Below are 21,479 nucleotides of genomic sequence, written 5' to 3'. Positions count from 1 at the left end.
TGTACGAGGCACATCCTGGACGTTGTGCTCCCCAAGGGGTTCAAGATGCCGAGCCTCACTGCCTATACTGGAAACACCGACCCCAGGGATCATCTGTCCCGGTACAACCAGCTTATGACCGTGGCCCACGTTAGTGATGACGACAAGTGCCTCTGTTTTTTGATCACTCTAGGTGGTCTCGCCGAGGAGTGGTGGAAGAGACTTAAGTCGGGATCCATCGAATCCTGGTCAGGGCTGCAGTCGGCGTTTCGCAAACAGTTCGTGGCCGCCATGAGGATGGATATGCAAATCAGCGCCCTCGCCAATATTAAACAGCTCCCCACGGAGACACTGAGGGCCTACATCTAGCGTTTCACTGAAGAAGCCTCCAAGACTAAGGTGGACGATGGGCAACGCCTGGTGGCATTGTAGTCCGGGATCCGGGCTGGGTCCCCTCTCTGGGATGACATGCAGCGTAGCAAGGCGACTACCTTGGAAGAATTCATAAGGAGGGCCCAAGGATTTATCAACTGGGAAGAGGCTCAGATCCAGGCTTTCGGATGGCCTCCGGCGCCACAGCCCGGTGCCCAGGCGTTCCCGGGGTACGAGGTGCAGTTCCCAGCGCAGTCCTACGTCACGCCCCCGATCACCCCGAGATCGGCCGTTACGCTTGGGGTTACCTACACCCCTACGGTGTACGGTCCTACCTCTTCTAGGTATGCCCCAGTCCAGTCCGCCCACTTTTCCGGATATGGAGCTGCGCCAGCGGGTCACAGCGTTGCCCCCGTCGGGGCCCAGCAGTCGCAGGCGAGAGTAACGGAGGCAAGCGTAAACCCTTCCTGGGGGAAGAGATCCGACATGGGCCAAAATTGGTCTTAGTCGGCTAAGAAAGGAAAAAAGGGCTACGAGCCCCAATATTCAGAATACCACACCAGGGAGAACATCTTCCTAGCCACAGAAAGAGCGGTTGACTACCGGAAACCTAGCCCCATGTTCAAAGGGGGGAGAAACGCGAGGGATACCAACAAACGGTGCGCCTACCATAAGGAAGTGGGCCACACGACCGAAGAGTGCCGGCAGCTCAAGGATGAGATCGAGAATCTGATCAAGTTGGGGCATCTCCACCAGTGGATCAGGATGCCCGTGGGAGTCCCGGGCCTGTCAGCAGGTCCCGGACAACCCGCGGTCCAGGGTGCGCCCAGGGCATATCCGCCTCCGGGAGGGTATGCACAGGGTCCGGCGGCGCAAACCCCTCAGGGGGGCCCCCGTCGCGCAAACACCCGGCCCTAGAATGCCTTATCCATCTGGGACGGCACCCCCTCGCATGGACAGACATGTGGCCACAATCTCGAGCGGACCTCACCTGGGAGGGCCGTCCAGGAATGATCAAAAATGCTACCTAAGTGAGCTCGACCACGATCAGGAGGTGTTCGCCTTGGTCCATGCCCCAGCTCAGCGCCCGAAATTGATGAACCTCCCTATCACCTTCACGGAGGACGACGCCCGCAACGTCCATTTCGCACACCATGACCTGCTGGTCATAGACGCGCAGATCGCCAACAAGCTGGTGTCCCGGGTGCTGGTAGACGACGGGAGCTCCGTCAACATCTTGTTCAAGCCTGCCTTCACCGCGATTGGCTTGACCGAAGCGGATCTGGCATTGTGCCCAACCCAGATCTACAGCTTCAACGGAGACGCGTTACTTCCCATGGGAAAGATCGAGTTGCCCGTAACATTGAGGAGTGAGTTGCAGCACTCGTTCAAGTTCTGCACCTTCGTAGTGGTGGATTGCCCCACTGCTTACAATGTCATTTTTGTCCGGCCCGCATTAGTCGAGTTCGGGGCTATCACCTCCTTCCGTCATCTTTGCATGAAGTTCCCTTGCGACAACAGAGGGGTGGGGACTGTCCGGGGAGATCAGAAGAGCGCCCGGAAGTGCTACCATGTGTCCGCCTGACCAATATACATGGTCCGGGACGAACCCTTCGAGGACTTCTTCGACCCGGTTCTCCCCCCCCCCCCTGCTGAGAGAGTGATCCGGGAAGAAGATGAACTAGACCCCAGGATAGGAGACGACCGCGTCTTGGAGCCCATGGACGAGATTGAGGAGGTGTGCATTAGTGACACCGATCCAGCCAGGGTCATCCAAGTCGGGAAAAATCTACCGGCAGAGGTTCGGGCCGCCATAATTGCCCAAGTTAAGGAGAACCAGGATATTCTGGCCTGGTCTCACTCGGACATGACGGGGATCGACCGCAACATCATCTGCCACGCATTGAATATCGACCCGAATGCGACCCCAGTCCGCCAAAAACGCAGGCCCTTGGGAATGGAGAGGGCCGAGGCCCTCAAGCTGGAAGTAGATAAGCTGTCATCAATCAACTTCATACGCGAGGCTGTATACCCCATGTGGCTGGCCAACCTCGTTCTGGTGCCAAAACGGAACGGAACGTGGAGAACGTGCATCGATTTCACGGATCTCAACAAGGCTTGTCTGAAGGATTGTTTCCCGCTTCCCCGGATCGACCAAATGATGGATGCGACATCCGGGTACGAGATCTTAAGCTTCATGGACGCTTACTCTGGCTACAATCAAATTTCCATGCACGTGGCGGATCAGGAACACACTAGTTTCCAAATCGATAAGGGAATAAACTGCTACATCGTCATGCCCTTCGGGCTGAAAAACGCCGAGGCAACCTATCAAAGGCTCGTCAATCGAATGTTCCGGGCCCAGCTCGGGCGAAACATGGAAGTCTATATCGACGATGTGCTGGTCAAGTCCAAGACATCCGGGAAGCATTCGGACGACCTGGCCGAAGCTTTCGCAGTCATTCGGAAGTATGGGATGAAGCTGAATCCCAAGAAATGCACTTTCGGCGTGGCCTCCGGGAAGTTCCTAGGCTTCATAGTGAGCTTCCGGGGAATAGAAGCCAATCTGGATAAGATCAAGGCACTGGTTGATATGCCCTCTCCCCGGAAGCATAAGGACGTGCAAAGTCTGACCGGGCGGATAGCTGCCTTAAGCCGTTTCGTCTCCAAAGCCACGAACAAATGCATCCCATTCTTCAACGTCCTTCGAGGAACCCAACGATTCGAATGGTCAGTCGAATGCAAAGAAGCCTTTCGAAAGCTGAAAAAGCACCTGGCCCAAGTGCCGATCCTGGCAAAGCCGGTGGATGGGGAGCCTCTGTACCTCTATCTGGCAGTGACCGAGCACACGATCAGCGCCGCATTGGTACGGGAGGAAGAAAGGACCCAGCTCCCGGTATACTACGTGAGTAAACGATTATTGGGTGCTGAGTCTCGATATCCGCTAATCGAAAAGCTGACATTTTGCCTGCTGATGGAGTCCCTAAAACTCCGGCCTTACTTCTAGGCCCACGCCATAAAAGTCCTGACCAACCACCCCCTACGGCAAGTGTTATAGAAGCCCGAGTCGTCGGGAAGACTCCTAAAGTGGGCCATGGAACTAAGTCAGTTCGATATAGCCTACATTCCTAGGGTCTCCATCAAGGGGCAAGCCCTAGCCGACTTCATCGTGGAGTATTCTGGGATATCCCAGGGGGACGATCCCGCGGCCCCCGCGGCACCCGTGTGGAAGGTGTTCGTGGACGGGGCCTCGAATGAGAATGGGGCCAGGGCTGGGATCATCTTGGTATCACCCCAGGGACACCAGTTGCAAAACGCCCTGCGTTTCCAGTTCAAGGCATCGAACAACGAAGTTGAGCACGAAGCCGTGCTGGCCGGGCTGCGCCTGGCCCGGGAAGTAGAGGCCACGAACCTGGAGATCTACATCGATTCCCAGCTGGTCGTCAGGCAAGTCTCAGGAGAATATCAAACCAAAGGAGAGAGAATGGCGGCTTATGTTACTCAGACGAGAGAGATGCTGCAAGCGTTCAAAAAGCACTCCATCCGCCAGATCCCCAGAGAGCAAAATGTGTTCGCGGACACACTAGCAAAGCTGGCCACCGACGCCGAAGCAGAGCTGGCTGGACTAGTCCCCGTTAACCATCTCCCCATCCCAAGCATCTGAGCCTCCGCGGTCAACGCCATTGATCACTTCACGTCTTGGATGGGACCTCTTATCTGCTATCTGACAACCGGTGAGGTGCCAGCAGACAGGGCCGCGCCCAGGAAGCTTCAGTACCAGGTTCACAGATATGTCATGATGGACGGAAAGATCTATCGCCGGGGGTTGTCCATGCCTTACCTCAGGTGTGTGTCCGGGACAGAACTAAGCGCCATCATGCACGAAGTGCATGAAGGCTTCTGCGAAGATCATATAGCCGGACCCAGTCTGTCCAAAAAGATCATGCACCAAGGATATTTCTGGCTGACCATGAAGAAAGACTTTATCAACTACGTCCGCAAGTGCGAATAGTGCCAAAGATACGCAAAGATCCCGCGAGCCCCACCGACAGAGATAACCTTGATGACTAGCCCCTGGCCTTTCGCGGTGTGGGAGATCGATCTGGTAGGATCTCTCCCGACTGGGAAAGGAGGAGTGAAATACGCCATCGTGGCCATCGAATACTATACCAAGTGGGTTGAGGTGGAGCCCATGAACACGATCACTTCGAAGAATGCCTTGGATTTCGTCATCAACAATATAGTGTGTCGATACGACCTCCCCTGCAAAATTGTATCCGATAATGGGAAGCAGTTCGACAGCATCCACTTCACAGATTTTTGTGAGAGACATGGCATCGTCAAAAGCTTCTCTGCGGTCGCCAGGCCCCAAGAAAACGGGCAGGTGGAAGCCGTCAACAAAATCTTGAAAGGGACGCTAAAGAAAAAACTCTAGGCCTGCAAGAGCAAATGGCCCGAAGAGCTGCCCCGCGTGTTGTGGGCTTACCGGACCACCGAGAGGACATCCACCGGGCACACTCCTTACTCCATGGTCTATGGATGCGAAGCTGTCATCCCCATCAAAACGACTATCCCGGCTCATTGAAGAGACACGTTTGATCCCGCCCAGAACCACGCTTTACTCCAGGAATCACTAGATCTCATCGAGCAGATCCGGGAGGAGTCACAAGTGCAGCTGAAGATGTACCAAGGCAAGATCGCACGATATTTCAACTCAAAAGTAAAAAGCCGAAGGTTCAGAACCGGCGACTTAGTCCTGCGAAGAGTCTTCCCTGCTACTCAAGATTCGGGAGTAGGGGTTTTGGGCCCGAATTGGGAAGGGTCGTACGAGATCCAACATGAAGTGTGCCTCAGGACGTACCGCTTAAAGCGGCTCGATGGCTCGGAAGTCCAAAGGCCTGGAACGCGGAACATCTCCGTAAATACTATCAGTAGTCAGGAGAACGTGTTCCAATTATGTATTTTCGTTGTAAATAATGTATGCCTCAGGGCGATCCCTTGAGTAATAAAAATGGTGTGTGCAGAACGCCATAAAGAAACGTTATCAATCAATGAAAATTTTACTCAAGTGACCCTAGACCAGTCTTCGCTCACTTGTGGGGGGTATCCCAGGTATGAGCAAATACCAGTCGGGGCGCAAGCCTCAGGCTAGTCCCGGCCCGAACCGACGATGTCCGGGGGATACAAACCCCATGGGACCAAGCTTTAGGCTGATCCCGCCCTGGACGAATGATGTTCGGGGGTATAAATTAAGAGGACCAAGCCTCAGGCTGGTCCCACCCTGGACAAACGATGTCCGGGGGTATAAATTAAGAGGACCAAGCCTCAAGCTAGTCCAGCCCCGGACGAACGATGTCTGGGGGTATAAATAAAGAGGACCAAGCCCCACGCTGGTCCCACCCCAGACGATCCGGGGGTGTAAATTAAGTGGACCAAGCCTCAGGCTGGTCTCGCCCCGGACGAACGATGTCTAGGGGTATAAATAAAGAGGACCAAGCCCCATGCTGGTCCCACCCCGGACGAACGATGTCCGGGGGTGTAAATTAAGTGGACCAAGCCTCAGGCTAGTTCCGCCCCAGACGAATGATGTCCGGGGTATAAATAAAGAGGACCAAGCCTCAGGTTCGTCCCACCCCGGACGAACGATGTCCGGGGGTATAATGCATCCAGTATGACCCAGGGCAAGGCCGTGGTCCGCGACTGGTAGAGTAAGGGAACCAAGTTTCGTGGTAAACTGTCTGAACCTCGTTGGCCCAGGCTATCAGGTTTTCAAAGTTAAAAATTAGGCGGGTAGGATTGAGACAATTTGACAAGCTAAAGTCAGAATTAGTCTAGTCCAGGCCGTTGGAACCGGGACCAAACCCTCAGAATCAGTTATGCACAGTGATAAAAGAAAATTTCTAAGGGATAACAGAAATAACATAAACTGGAGGAAGCAATACAAATTGTCTTGAACGCGTACGCGTCCGAAAAAGTTATTACAAAATTTAAAAAAAAAAAGAAAGAAAAAAGAGGTGAGGTGAAGATTCGGGCCTAGGCTTCATCCTCCATAAACTTCGCATCTTCCTTCTCCTTGGCCTCGAATTCAGCCCTCTTCGAGTCCGGGTCGGGAAAGATCAGGAGGTTCATGTTTTTATCCTTGCACCAAGCCATGTAGATGGCCTCCTCAAAGGTGACGTGTAGCAAGTCGTCCGCCCGCTCCTTTCCGCGGCAGGCTTCCTCATGCGCCATCATCTCCTCACGAAGAGAGCTATCCAGCTCACGAACCTGAGCCTCCAAGCGTTGGATTTTCTCCCCGTCCCGGACGGATTGAGCCGCAGCCGCCTCCAGAAGGGCCGCCTTCTCGTTAGCCTCGGTTTCTTTCTGGGACAAGACCTCTTCAAGCCCGACCTTGACTCGGTCGAACTCCGTGCGGTCTGCATCGGCCTGAGCAACCGCTTTGTTCAAGGTCTCCTGAGCCTGGGCCATCTCCCTGGCTAGGGCCTCCTTGGCGGCCTCCCTTTGATTCACGGCCGCCTCCAGCTCCAGCTGGAGCGTCTCCATCTTCATGGCCGCCTCGGCCACTAGGTTAGCATTCCGATGGTACAGCAAAGTGTCCTGGAACAAAGCAAAGTTAGAAGAATCCTTAAAAAAAAAAAAACGAAGCAAACTTACAGCATTGGCCTGATGGCGAAGGGCCTGGGAGATGAACAACATGTCCGGGTTGGCGATGGTGGCATACCATTTGAGTTGGAGGTTGGACATGGTGTTCCCCACCTGGTCCAACAAGTCCGCCGAAAAAGGGGCCGTGTCCTGCCCCAGCTTAGGGCGAAAGCCCGTCTCGGCGGCTGGCCGATCCACGATCGGCTGGGGGACGCTGAAAGCCTCCGGGCGCTCAGCGAACTCAACCTGACGATGAATCGTCAGGGCCTTGTACACCTCATCTCTCCTTTCCCGGCCATTCTCCCAGGTCTGGGAAATGAGCCGGGACTGCTCGTTTCGCAAGACGGCTTCCCCCTCCTCGGGTAGTGCCGGATGTATGGGGAGGGCCGGTAATGCGGGAATCTCCTTCGTGGTGAGGTGGCTTTCCTCGTGCGACTCACCGGCTGAGCCAGCCCACCTCGTCCGGGGCCTCTTGTTTCCGGTCTCAGCCTCTGCCGCGCCCAAGTCCAAGGCCCTCTTCTTGGAACTCTGGCTTACCGCGTGTTCCGGATCTAGATCGATCACTGGCGGTTGAGCAAGGCCGGGGACGGCGACTGGGTCCACGACCGTGACAGGGACTGCGGTAATTGCACCCTCGTCGGGTCGGGGATCCGCCCCTGGCGTCTCCTTGTTGCGGGAAGGGTCCGGGCCCGGCGCCTCTGGTTTTTTCTTGGCAGCCTTTTTTGCCGTGACCTTGGCCGCCCTCGCGGCCTGGGCTTCGAGGAGTTGCCTCATCTCGTCCATGGGGGTAGACATGTTGGAGTCTCCTACAACAAACGCAAATGAAAAAGAGTTAGTACGATTAAACAAGAAAATAGACATCAAAACTAAGAGTGACCCGGGACGAACCCTCATCTAAGCCCCGGGCGTGACTTAACTCATCTATCGCGAAAAAGTAGACTCGATCCCCCATGTCGTCTAGGTTCAAGAAATTCCCGTACTGAAGGAACCCGGACAAAAACATGAGAACTTCCGAGCCTACGGGAACGGGAGACGAAGGTCTCATCTCCCCGTCAGCCCCGAACTACTCACTGTAAGCTGCTGCTTCCATTATGGTTTTATTGTTCATCTCTCCAATAGATACTAACAACCTTTTTACTTTTATTTTCTGATCGCAGGGGATTCTGACCGTGAGCACCAGTTGGCGCCGCTCAAAGGAGGTGGTTGCTAAGCAGGCTGAAGAGATCAAGGCGGTTGAGGAGAGGCTGGTCGAGCAGCACAAGGTGGTTGAAGCCAAGCATGTTGAAGAGTTGCAAGCAGCTGAGGCTAAGATCGCCAATCTTGAGGAGGAATTGAAGAAGAAAGAGGACTCTGTTGCCAAAATTACTGCCTCCAGAGATAAGTACAAGGAAGCCTCGCTGATAAACTACCAAGAAGCCCACAAACTTCAATCAGAGTTGGAGATCAGCCGCAAGGAGGTTGCTGACCTTGAGGAGGCCACGCAACCTGGAGAAGTACGAAGGAGCAGCGTTCCAATGCTTCTACATGTTTTGGAAAAGCAATCCCAAGGCTGACTTTACTTATCTACCTGACCCAATAAGGGAGGCTGAGTTGGCGTGGCGTGCTGCCCGCCTGGAAGAGGAAGAGAAGGCTCAAGGATCCCCTGAGATATCCCTGGCAACAGGCATTGAGGGTGTCAATGAAGATGCTGGGGCCACAGTCGACCAGCAGCCTCAAGAGCCTCAACAGAATCCTCCGGCTGCTTCATAATTTTATATGCTTTTCTTTTAATTTTAACTTGTAGTTTAAGACACACGAACTATGGTTTGTGATGTCGATACAATTTATATTTTTATTGCTGCAAGGGTAGCTTTTCTTTTTAACAGACAACTACATCCGAGCAGTAACTGCTTGCGATGTAAAGGATTTCTCTTTCGATATTATAACATTTTTTCACATGACCGAACTTAGCATAACACTTCGGTTTGATTTAACAAAATTTAAACAAAATTTTTAAAAATACTCTAAGTACCGTAGCATGCTTTCACTTATTTTGCTCGTGTGTTTACATACCTATTGATATGCTTTGCTTACTAGATACCTTATATGCCCCCCAAGTGATTGAGGAGCTTTAGGTCCTCGGTCACTTCCCTTGACCAAGACCTGTTCGAACATCACTGCTCGTAATAGAGATTTAAAATGATTATATAGCAAAACAACACACGTAATGAGCAAATACTTGTAATAAATACAATAATTGGCAAGATTGACTGGCTGCGCACAATCCCTTTTATTTCTCGTAATTGATGGACAATCGTGTCTATACGAGTGATCAAAAATATGATCTTACACTTATAAGCGATCAGTCACAAGATTGACTAACCCTTGTTCATAAACTTGTAAAAAGTAAAATTAATACAAGCCAATTCTTTAAGAAGAATTGTTTATTGATAGTGCTTGCACAGTGTTCTTCGTTCCAATAGCGAGGAATGAGATCTCCATTTAAGAGAGCAAGTTTATAAGTGCCTGGATGGAGGACTTCTTCGATTTGGTATGGTCCTTCCTAGTTAGGTCCAAGTACTCCAGCAACTTGATTGCGGGTGTTAAGGAAAACTCTTCTAAGTACCAGATCTCCCACATTAAATTTTCTTTCACGTACTTTAGAGTTGAAATATCGGGCGACCTTTTGTTGGTAAGTTGCTACTCAGAGTTGGGCTTGTTCGCGCCTTTCATCGACCAAATCCAAATATTCCATTAATAACTGGCTATTAGTGTCTTGATCATATGCCATCTATCGATGTGATGGCAGATCTAATTCAACAGACAACATAGTCTCATATCCGTAAGCCAAGGAAAATGGAGTATGACCTATTGCTGTTTGATGCGACGTTCTATATGACCAGAGGACTTCAGGCAACTGCTTTGGCCATGCCCCTTTTGCTTCTTCGAGCCTTTTCTTCAGAGTATCCTTTAGTGTCATGTTGATAGCCTCAACTTGTTCGTTTGCCTACAGATGAGCTATTGAAAAAAAGCTTTTGATAATTCCATGTCGTTCACAAAAATTCGTGAACAGATCATTATCAAACTGCGTGCCGTTATCTGGGATAATTTTTCTTGGTAATCCACAGCGACACACTATGTTCTTGACCACAAAATCCAGCACTTTCTTGGTTGTTATGGTTGCAAGTGGCTCAGCTTCGGCCCACTTCGTGAAGTAATCAACAACCACCACGACATATTTGACGCCGCCTTTTCCTGTGGGCAAAGACCCGATTAAGTCTATTCCCCATACTACGAATGGCCACAGGCTCTACATCTGCTTTAGTTCGTTGGGGGATGGTATCTTGGAGAACCTCTAACACTTGTCACATTTCCGAACAAAATCCACAGAGTCTTCCTTCATTGTTGGCCAGAAGTATCCTTGCCTTAGGATCTTTTTTGACAACCTCTGCCCTCAGTGTGATCTCCACAGAAACCTTCATGGACTTCTTGCATTAATTCTTTGGCTTTTTCTTTTGAGACGCATCTTAGGAGTGGCATTGAGTACCCCCTTCTGTACAAATTCCGTCGACTAGGATAAATCGAACAAACTGCCTTTGGAGGGCCCTTGCTTTGTCTCCATCTAATGGTAACGCTCTGTGCGTCAAGTACTCAATGAAAGGTGCCATCCATGTATCTGCTGCCTGAATTACCAGAGAGGTTTCTTGTGTTCTGATGCTTAGTGCGGACAGCCATTCAACAAGCACTATATTCAGCGTGTCGACATCCTTTGCACTCGCTAATTTGGCCAAGGCATTAGTGTTTAAGTTCTGGCCGCGAGGTACTTGCCAGAGAGTATATCTTTCAAACTATGCCAACAAATCCTTTGATTTGTTCAAGTAAGCAACCATCTTCAGACCCCTGGCTTGATATTCTCCAGTAATTTGATTAACTAACCACTGGGAGTCGCTATAGATTTCAAGTGACTTTATATTCATGTCCCTGGCTAATCGTAAACCTGCGAGCAGTGCTTCATACTCGGCTTCGTTATTAGACGCTGTGAAGTCGAATCTTATTGCGCATTGGAATCGATGTCCTTCAGGTGTTACCAAATCACTCCAGCTCCAGCGTGATGTTCGTTAGAAGAACCGTCTGTAAACAACTTCCAAGAGGGAGTTTGGCTTAAGGTTCAGGCTCTTTTGTCTGTTCACTGTCTGGAAGCCCAGTGAGCTCTATGACGAAGTCGGCCAGAGCTTGCCCTTTTACTGCTGCTCGTGGTAAGTAAGAAATTTCAAACTTCCCAAGTTCAACCGCCCATTTCAATAATTGGCCAGCAACTTCTGGCTTCTACAGAACTTGCCATAGGGGCTGGTCGGTTAGTATTGTGATAGGGTGAGCTTGAAAGTATGGCCGCAGCTCTCTGGAGGCTAAAATCAAGAAGTAGGCTAATTTTTCAATGGGCGGATACTGCAGTTCTGCTCCTATTAGCCTTTTGCTTACATAGTATACAACTATTTGCACATTTTCCTCCTCTCTTACCAGGATAGCAATAGCAACATATTCTGTGATCGCCAAGTAGATGAACAGAGTTTCTTTTTCAACTAGCTTAGATAGAATCGGTGGCTGCGACATATGAGACTTTAAAGCCTGGAAAGCTTGCTCGCAGTCCTCCGTCCATTCGAATTTCTTATTGCCCCTAAGTAGATTAAAAAATGGGACACACTTGTCCGTCGATTTGGAGATAAATCTACTTAGAGTAGCGATTCTCCCGGTTAAACTTTGTACATATTTTATCTTTGTTGGTGATTTCATATCGACCAGGGCCTTGATTTTTTTGGGATTAGCTTCAATACCTCATGAGTTCACTATAAATCCCAAAAACATCCCTGATCCAACTTCGAAGGAACATTTGAGGGGATTCAACTTCATCTGATACTTATTCAAGACGTTGAAGCACTCTTGCAGGTCCCCTATGTGTTCTTCTGCCTTCTTTGACTTAACCAGCATGTCATCAATATATACTTTCATGTTTGTTCTGATCATCTCTTTGAACATGTGATTGACTAGTCACTGGTAAGTCGCACTAGCGTTTTTCAAACCGAAGGGCATTACTTTGTAACAATAAAGCCCTGCATCGGTCCGAAAGCTAGTGTGATCCTCATCAAGTGGGTGCATACTGATTTGATTGTACCCAGAGTATGAATCCATGAATGATAGAATCTCGTGCCCAGAAGTGGCATCGACCAGCTGGTTGATCCTTGGGAGCGGGAAACAATCTTTTGGGCAGACTTTATTAAGGTTTGTGAAATCCACGCATGTTCTCCATTTTCCATTCAGCTTGGGTACTAGTACGAGATTAGAGACCCATGATGGATAAAACGCTACCATGATGAATCCATTCTCCTTTAACTTCTCGACTTCTTCCTTTAAAGCTTTCGATCTATCTTTGTCGAGCAACCTTCTTTTCTGTTGCACTGGTGGAAAGCTTTTATCTATGTTCAGGACATGGCTGATAACTATTGGGTCAATTCCAATCATGTCCTTATGCGACCAGGCAAAGACTTCCTGGTTCTTCTTCAAAAATTCCACCAGCTTTTGTTTTATTGTTGTCTCTAAGTTTTTACCGACTTTCACAACCCTGGTCGGATCAGCTTCATTTAGTTGGACCTCTTCGGGGTCCTCGATTGGTCCTACTTATTCATCAAAATCCCCAAAGTGAGGATCTAAATCCCTATCCTCACTTTGGGCAACACCCTATTTGGTGACGTGCTCACCTAATTGGGCTTGTGTTTCATTGGCCAGCTACAACTCTTTTCCAGCATCCTCTCTCGATCCACCTCTCTTCACCTTAGTAATTGAGGAATTATAGCATTCCCTTGCTTCTCGTTGATTTCCTAGCATGCATCCTACCCCTGCGTCAGTTGGGAATTTCATGGCGAGGTGCCAAACCGAGGTTACAGCTCGCAGGTCGACTAGAATAAGCCTTCCAATTACAGCATTGTATACGGAAGGACAATCAACTACTATAAAGGTAGTGAGTAATGTCCTGTTCGCAGGCGTAGTTCCTGTTGTAACCGGAAGCCTAATTGACCCTGTTGGCGTGAGCCCTTCGCCAGAAAAACCATAAATGGTTTGGTTGCATGGCTCTAGGTCCTTCACTGACAACTTCATTCTCTCTAACGAAGACTTGTACAATATATTTACTGAGCTCCCTGTGTCAAATAACACCCTTTTGACCATCATGTTGGCTATCTGGATGTCCACGACCATGGGGTCCGAATGAGGAAATCGGACATGCTGAGCGTCAAACTCAGAGAAAGTTATTAGTTCTTCCTCTGTTCGAGCCTTCTTGGGAGTTTGCTCCTCCACATTTAGCATCTCGATGTCTTGGTCGTGGCGTAAGGTCTGAGCGTATCGCTCCCTTGCCTTCCCACTATTTCCTACAAGGTGTGGGCCACCACAAATGGTTAGCAACGTACTTGCCACAGGAGCTGGCTGTAAAGGTGGCGAGCGTTAGCGTACAAGCGCCTGCTCGTTGCCTCCTTGAGCCTCTCACTGAGAACCTCCATGGCTCGTACATATCTCCTCAAGTGTCCGTGTTTGATAAGGAACTCGATCTTATCTTTCAGCTGGTTACACTCATTAGTGTCATGACCATAGTCGTTGTGAAAACGACAAAACTTTGTTGTACTCTCTTGGAGATATCCTTCCTTATAGGCGATGGTCGCTTGTACGGGACATTGGAGTTGGTTGCCTGGTAAACCTCCACTCTGCTCTCGACTAGGGCCGTGTAGTTGGCAAACCTTGGCTCGTACCTGTTGCCTTTAGGGCGCTTATTTTTGGACGTCGTCGGCTCACTGTTTGCCCTTTTTCCACCGTTTTTACCGTTCCCGTTGCCTTTGTCGTTGCCATTGGGTTTATCTGACCCATTGGTGGCTTTAGCAGGATCTTCTTTTGGTCCCTTGTCTTTCACAGGCGATTTCCCCTCGTTGGCAATCGCATCCTCAAGCTTAATGTATCGATCTGCTCGATCAAGAAACTTCTGGGTACTCTTCACCCCATTCTTTCTTAAGTTGTTCCAGAGGGGAGAATGACACCTTACTCCAGTAGTAAGGGCCATCATTTTCCTTTCATCGCCAACTGTTTTAGCCCCAGCAGCTGCTCGCATGAAACCCTAGACATATTCCTTTAAGGATTCTCCCTCCTTCTGACGTATCTCGACCAGCTGGTTGGCTTCAGTCAGGTGAACACGACCAGCATAGAATTGCCCGTAGAATTCCTTCACGAACATTTCCCATGATACTATGCTAGCAGGAGGGAATTTAAAAAACTACTCCTGAGCAGTGTCAGATAGGGTGGCTAGAAAGATTCTACAACGAGCATCATCTGACACCTTCTGGATGTCCATTTGTATCTTAAACTTATTCACGTGAGATACTGGGTCCTGTACCGATCGAAGTTTGGCAATACTGGCATCTTGAATTTGCTGGGGGTTTCTGCCACACCTATTCTTTGTATGAATGGAGTGCCCCTTCTCCGATCATACTCGATGTGGGATGTCCAACTTCCCACCAGCTACTGGACAACTTGGTTTAGTGCATTAATTTGAGCCTGCACGACGTCCGAGATTGTTGGGGCGACTGGTGCTGGAGGAGTGTACTCATCGTGCCTTTCACGCCTGTCGTTGAGCACGTCCCTTAAGTCATCATCTCTGCGCCTTTGCACGCTAGAGCCTAACCGATTAAAGACGTTAGGCTGCCTAGGCTGCCCCCCAGCGTTCTGGCTCGCAAGCCTATTTTCTCTTGGTGGGGGATTCCTTTATCCACCTCTTTCTTCTTGCCCTCGACCAGCATTCCTCCTACCGGAGTCAGCTTCATTATAGTCATGGCCATCCTTGAACTGCGATCGACTATTGCGCGACCGACTGGTCGCACTATTCCCCCCTCTAGTTGGCATCTCCCGAGCGTCAGGGGGAGGTCTGCGTTGGTCGGTGGGTTCCTGGGCATTATTATCACGTGGGGGTCCCCTGATCGCAGAGCCTGACTCGGCGTGCCTTCTGTTAGCAGAAGGACGTTGCCCCCTGCTCGGTGGATTTGGCTCATCAGCCATTGGGCTTCTAGGGCTTTAGGGAGGCTGCCCGGCCCTATTCTGCCTTTGACGTTGGGGATTATCTCGACTAGCACGAGAAGGTGGTTGCTGCTAAGGATCCTGAATTAGGATATCTTGTTGAGCAGCAAGTGGTTGCTCCAGCCTTTGAGGGCTTGTCGGCTGAAGCGGAGGACTCGGGTTTGGGACCCGTTGTGGTGGTGCACTTGGTGGCTGATCCAGTTGAGAAGTTGGTGCAGCTTGCCCCCGGGCCAACTGAATGGTTGCTTCCAGGGCGGTAGTGGCATCTCTCTGCCGGCGGTCTATGTCTGCCTGCCGCTCATTCAGTTCTTGGCGCTGACATTCGATTTCCCTCTGTTGCAATGCCAACATCTCGGCCGCGTTCTCTTGATTGGCCCTCAGATTGGCCAACTCCTCTTGCAACACACTCAGTGTTGTCCTCAGGGTTTCAGAATCCATTTCTTCCTCTTCAAAATCCAACTGTGGCTCATCTTCAATCACATTTGGTGGAGGAGGCTGGGTGGATGCAGCGCCAGAAGTCTGCCCCGTCTTCTTGGATGTCTTAGCCATTTGATCTTCTTGAAGTCTAGAATTAGTCTCCCAATGAAAGCACCAAAATATTGACCCTCAAATTGGTAAACGACATGTAGTCAGATAAACGATAGAAAATGAGAGGAAAATAAGAAGAAATTAAAATGGAAAGCAAACGACACAAACAATTTATAGTGGTTCGGCTCCAATTGGATGGTAATGACCTACATCCACTTAGCGTTCTTATTGATATTGAATCTCAACACTGTGATCAATGAACTAGGGTTCACGAGTTTCACAAGCCTTGGGAAGATTACAACTTTGGTGAATAATCACACTATATTCTTCTCTTCGAGTACAAAGATCCAAAGTTTTCCAAAAGTCCCTTCCCTTGAGCCCTTTGAGTCTTATTTATAGGCTCAAGAAAAATACCTGGGCCCATGGGCCTTAATTACAATTAAGACTTACGTATCAAGGTAATAAAAGAAAATACAATTAATGCAAATATTACAAGATTGCATATCCAAAAGGAAGTAAATTAAAGTATGCGACCAGACTGGTCGCACCTAGGCGTGAGGCTTGATAAATCAATAACTTTCTGGTCGATGTTCGAACAGGATTCATTCACTTAAAATTGTCACGTGCCTGCCACGTGTAGGTCAATCCTGCCACGTCATCAAGAGCCGTTTTTGGGTAAACATGATATCAATGTAGTCATACACGGGTGGCACAGTCCTTGGACCATGTCATGAGTGGGCTGCAATATCCTTTTTAGGGATATTGCATTTTTCTTTTCTTTCTTTATTTAATTAAAATCAATCTCCCTCAAAATAATGTGTTAATCTTTTTAAGGAAAAGATGACAATTATATTTCAAAATTTAAATCTTAAATTCAAAATTCAAATTGATGATCATCATCTTTTAAAATTTCAATAAATCAAAAACTAATTTTGACTTACCAATTTTATTTTCTCTCACTCAAATAAAATAATTAATTTATATATATGAATTTTGAAAATTTATACATTTAAATTAATAAATATATTTTTGAAAATTAATAATTAATTCCAAATTAATTATTCAACCTCAATTGTCATATAATTGTATACTCGACTTGAAGAATAAAATTCTTCTCAAATTTCCAAAATATAGTTATACCTTTGTATCAACTTTTACCTTGATATGGTGTTGATAGAACCACCCTCGGGACCTATGTACCTATAATATCAAGTTCCAATAAATATTACATTATTAATCAAAGCTCTTTGATTAAATAATCATATTTGTTAATCTCATGATTACTCCACTATAAATATGAGATTGAATTCTTGATAATTATAGACATATATTTATTGAGTACTTTATTTAAGAATAAAGTGTCCATTGATATAATCATTACATACAACTTTAATCCTCTATTAATGGTTCATAATTAAAGGGAATAAAATTACTGTTTTACCCTTTTAGCTACATCTTGTTCCTAGAGTACCATTGACTTTACTAGTGAAGGTTGTGTCACAACAAGTTTGCGACGTGAGTGCTCATAACCTTTTCAGTTCCAAAAGTCAACCCAAGAGGGAAACTTTATTTAATCTATAAGAATGTATAGATTCCATATATGTTAAACTATGTCCCCAGCCATATACATCGTTGAGTCCCCAAAACAATTGTTCTTAGCCTGATCATTTTGACAAACTTAACGCATGAATCAAATGATCAGATGACATATATAGGAGTTCATAACAACCTTAGGATTAAGATCATTGTGTATATGACCATCAATTGATGTGTTTGATTAATTCTATGAAACAGTGTTTAAACAAGTATTAACAAATCAATCTAGTCTAGTTCTACATACTCTCAGCATGCAAAGTACCTACACTAAAGTGTCCTACTACATTAGTAACCAGAATCTAGGTCACATGTATTCATAATACTAGTGGATCGTACTAGCAGTAATTAATCCAAAGATTCCATAAATTTATTTTACTGTGAATTGTTTTAAGTTTATTACCATAATCCCGTTCCTCTCATATCAATATAAGATTAAGACTACATAGATAAACTTTGGAATTTTCTGATATTCACTTAATATTATCGTATAATATCGGACATTGTCTATATATATAATAGTTTAATTCAATTATTTATTTCATTTAAAACATTTGTCAACTATAATTGCTTTAAGAAAACTATTCTCAACAATCTCTCACTTTTCCTAAAGAAAATTGAGGCATCTCTTTTAATATGTCTACCATATTCTTCTGACTGATTTTGTCTAACAAAGTCTTTTTAACAGTTTTATAAGAAACTATTTTGAAGTTATCTTCAAGATCATTACATCAATTATGTAATATTTTCTTGAATTAAATGATACTTCATTTCATGTGCCTTGCCCTCTCATGATTTCTTGTTCTTATAGAATAGTTGTATCTCCATTGCTTTCGCAATGATAGACTAGTTTTTTTATTCTAGTCTGAAATTCTTTCCAGAATGACAAAGAACTTAACTAAATCAAATATCCTATTTAACTGCTCGTAGCTATTACATTTCGACTTTTGAGGTGAAACATTTAAATTTGAAATGTCTAACACATTTCTAGATTAATGTGTTTGCTCAACAGTTATGGAAGCTGATGCTGATATCAATCTTTGAAGATTTAAAATCAGTTCATCCTTTGGGATTTTAGGTCACTGCCTAAATGCACATAAATATAATCTCTATTATATTCAAGATACTCAAAATTAAGTCCTTATAATTATTCAATGACTCAATCCATAATGGATTGACAACTGTTGACTATTCCCATTGTTTAACAAATGTTAATTCGAAAATATAACATTCGAATTAAACAGTCTATCACTAAGTTGTAGGAATAGTGTCTCATGTCCTCCTTTCTTGTAAAAGAATAAATGTACATTTATTATTTAGATAATACATTCTCCTTACCAGGAAGGAAAAACAACTTTCTTGGCGTTTGTAAACTAAAGCATTTATGCTTCTCATCTATATAAGTCGTTTGAGACAGTGCCTCAAGATTGTTCACTCAATCTCTATAGATTTTAATGTACAGAACATTCTTGGATTTTCTAAATCCAATATTTATAAATGTTCAGCTAACCATATCTTTTCTATTGACGACATCTCTATACCATTCACAATGATTAGAACGTTTTCAATATTAAGAATAAGAGTCATAACATAATCTTTCTAGTCGAGATCTTCAAATGATTTTGTCATGTCAACCATTCAGTAAAGACTACTTAGACATCCATTTGAATTAATCTCATAATCCATACATAAAGCAGTGGATAAGAGTATGTAAACAGATTCAAGTTTGGTTACAGTAGAAGATGTTTATTCAAATAATAAATTCTTCTTTCTGTTCACAGCCTTAGGCTATTAACCTATCTTTGAAAAGTCAGTACTTTCCTCTGTTCTCCTCTTCATCTTGAATATCCTGTTTCAAACTGAAGTTCAATAAACTTTAGTTGGATGCTCAAGAATCCAGATGTCATAGAATTCCAAATTATATTTCTAGATTCATGGTGTTTCAACCATTGTTTTCCGTAAAAGCTTTTTCATTTCATATACTAGTATGTAAATGAAGTATAGTTAGACTGTGTTACACACAATTTAACTATGTTTACATTTGTAATGGAGTAGTTACTAACACTCCCACTACAATAATGCTTTACAAAATTTGTGATATTCTTTGGTTTTATCACTGTTAATTATCAATAACTTGCTTACTTGACTTGCAGTCATTATTTCTAGTACAACTTAACTATAAAATACAGTGATTATAATAATCATGCTTTGTTAAAGTAGCATGAAAGAGATACAAACTCTTTTGTAATCTTTTATGATTATTAAACTATTTCATTAAATGACTTCATGGAAATTTTTTAACACATAACCACTTTTGAATCTCAACTTCTAAGTCTTTGATGTTGTACAATCAAACATGTATAGAGTATAACAAGTGTTAAAATTATAGAAATAATTAAGACGATAATGATTACTCATTATCTATTTAATCTTATCTAATATGATTTTATTCCATTTCCAAAATACTAATTTTGCTTAGTATTCTAGTTGTACATGAGTTGGGTTTGAACTCCAAGTTCACATGCAAATTACTTGAATTCCAAATTCGAGTTCAGACTTCCTTTTCATTAGATCAAAAAAGTCTTTAAGTGACTTTACTTTGAATGTTGCATGAACATTTCTAGAAATTTTCCTTTGTATTCAATCATAGTTGACCACATCTAAAATAAATGTCAATCAATATTGACTTACTATTTATTATTTCTTTTAGCGTTGAACATTAAAAGGTTCAACATATATCTCTATGTATTAGCTAAACAATTATGTGATTTTTGAGCTTTTGTTAGAGAAAGATCTTTTGATTAACTTTAATTAATAGACTATATAAACCGGGAGAGAACATTTAAATGGTTACAATAAAAGACTATCTTTTATTTATTTTATGTGTCTAATTAATTACAAACTAATCTAAAAAATAATTCACATATATGTTTCACTTAATTGTGGTTGGAATAAGATGTCTTATTAAATTTGATTTGCACAATAATAAATAATTCATAATTATCATTTATACTCATTAATGAAATAGGTGGAACAAGTATATTTCAAAAATAACAACTGAATTTATTATTCAAAAGAAATACTAAACTTGTTCATTCATCAAATAAAGGAATAAATAAACATAGTTTCTAAAAATAATTCTAGAACTGCTTTAAAGAAAAAGAACTTAATATAAAGTTGAAAATGAAAAAACTAATTTCCATGTCAGTTTTCTCTTGGTCTACCAATATGCAATCATTTTCTTGTTTTTCTTTCACATTCTTTTCTTAAATAATGCATTCCTAAAAATAAGACAAAAATATGGTGGCATAAAAATTTGAATCAACTATTCAAATATATTAAAAAGAGATGAGTAAATCATATTTACCCTTTCTTCTTACAAACTTCTTAAGTGATCAAAATAATATCTTTTGATCATTTCCCATATCTCGTATGTAGATCTAAGGTTCACATATCTTGATTTAATATCGTCTGGCACAGTCTTTAGTATGCAATGAAAAGCTAAATAATTAGATCTCATCCAATCCGCATATTTTTTATGACTACCATAATTAGATAAAGTTGATGGCTCATCTGGAGGCACATCAATGATTGCATCATACACTCTTAGTTCACTCAGAATTATGTGTATGTTTCTATACCAAACAACTAGATTGTTAAAGTCTAAATGAAAAGTACTTAGGTGGCCATCACGAGGATTCGCTGGTTCTTTTTCATTTTAAGGTTCTTGATTAGGATTAAGAGAATTAACCATTGTTGCTGGAAAAAATAAATAAAATATAATTAATTAAAACATATAATAAATATTAGATTTTATTTGGAAAAGTAAATATGATGCATGAATGCAACATATAAAAACACATAAAAAATATATACTAATCCATGATAAATTAATTTGAAAAGTTAATGGACCGCCTTAGGGTAGGTCAGACTAACTCCAAATTAATTTTGAGACAAATCGCAATTTTATAAGTGAAAACTTAAAAACACATTTTTCTCTTTTGACTTTGGAACTACCGCTAGTTTGGTCAAGATGCACTAGTCGTGCTTGAAAGCCTAGATACACCTTTGGAGTGTAGCCCATTATTTTCAATCAATGACTTAACTAAAGAGTGTGCCTTAGGGCCAGTCAAACTTGAAATACATCACTAATTATATTCTCATAAGAGAAGTCAACCTTGAGATAAAATAAACATATTTGGAAGCCTTTATTTAGGGAGGCCGCAAACGGAGATGACACGAGGTCCTTCCTATGCCTCTCGGTGTTCAACCAATAATGG

The sequence above is a fragment of the Humulus lupulus genome, chromosome 8, assembly GCF_963169125.1.
Source record: "Humulus lupulus chromosome 8, drHumLupu1.1, whole genome shotgun sequence".
NCBI lineage: Eukaryota > Viridiplantae > Streptophyta > Magnoliopsida > Rosales > Cannabaceae > Humulus > Humulus lupulus.
This window is presented reverse-complemented; position numbering follows the sequence as displayed.